The sequence below is a fragment of the Etheostoma spectabile genome, chromosome 23 (genome assembly GCF_008692095.1).
Source record: "Etheostoma spectabile isolate EspeVRDwgs_2016 chromosome 23, UIUC_Espe_1.0, whole genome shotgun sequence".
Classification (NCBI taxonomy): Eukaryota; Metazoa; Chordata; class Actinopteri; order Perciformes; family Percidae; genus Etheostoma; species Etheostoma spectabile.
Window position 1 is genome coordinate 10,411,596 of NC_045755.1, and position 1,433 is coordinate 10,413,028.

The following is a 1,433-nucleotide window of genomic DNA, read 5'->3' on the forward strand; positions in this document are numbered from 1 at the left end:
GTGTGTGTGTGTGTGTGTGTGTGTGTGTGTGTGTGTGTGTGTGTGTGTGGCTGTGAATAAGGAAAAGGAGGATCCTTGGATGACATCAGGGCTGCTACGAGTCATCAGTTCCCAATACTGGTTTTCATAAATCACTTTGACAAATGGCCGTGTAGTGTGTGCATGTTTGAATGTATGTGTGCAACTTCCGGAGATCAAAAAAAAGAACCTTACACTGAAGTGTACTGAATATAGACATAGCTACACGTCAATTATCTTTAGTTATGGATTGACTTTCTCTATCTGTCCACTGATCCAACTGTTTGTCTGCCAAACCTAAAATCAATAATGACAAGGTAAAACTTTCTGGTTCTGCTTTGTCTGTGACTATGGCATAAATTATGTATTTAGATTTAAAATGTTAAAGGACCTCAGACACAACTGAAATTAACTCGCCGTCCGTCTTAAATTATGATTAGTTCCACTTTAAAAAGGGGAAATTGCAGTGGAGAAGAAAACCCCTTCTAAGCAGATAAAAGTTAAATTAAAGAATAACGGGGGAGGATCCTGTCTGTCTTGGAGATTACCAATTAAGACTGGGCTTAATTTGTAGTGAGTCTGCAATCAATGTTAACTGGTTCCTTTGTTGGAATAATTAGTTGGCTCTTTGTAAGTTTGACCTCCAACCAATGTACCCTGTAAAGGTCACTGCCAAGTCTCTTGATTACAGGTCCAAAGAAATCTCTCAGGACTCCTTAATAGCTGAATTACAGGTGAAAAGATTGATAGTTGAGCTGACTTTGTGCCTTTAATTGCTACATCCTGTTGGCTTATTTGAGACCTTTTTTTGTGGTGTAATTTTTCCACCACCTTGCCATGGGTATATATGTATATATTAGAGGTTAAGGGTCCATCGCAATACCTTGTGAATCCCAACCATTCTCTACAACTGCATTTGTTGTCCTTTTTAACTGCAGTGTATGTTCTAGAGATGTAAACATATTTGAACAACATCCAAATATTTGCAGACATATTCACAATTGAGAATGTCCATCAATCTGTTAAGAAATCCTAGAAAAAGCTGCCCCCTTTTATCTTCAGATCTCACAAGTAAACATCAGATTCCAACTTTTATCAAAAGTAATCCAGATGATTGCTACAGTGTATAGTGTAAACAGAATCTAGTAGCCAAACAAGCATGATTTTTCCTGATCCAGATTTCCCCCAAAACAAATATAGCTATAGGCTGGGGTGATGCATTCATCTTCAATAACTTTTAGTCAATGCAAGATAAAGCTTGGCCAGTGTCACACAGTGTTATTTTTACCTCATGATTTAATATTGTAGCCCAGCACTTTAACTTCACTTTGAGTTTTTGACTTGGTGATGCAAACCTCTGCTGTGCTCTGCTATGTACTAAAACTACTATTTCTAGTCACTGTTCCATTATCTTT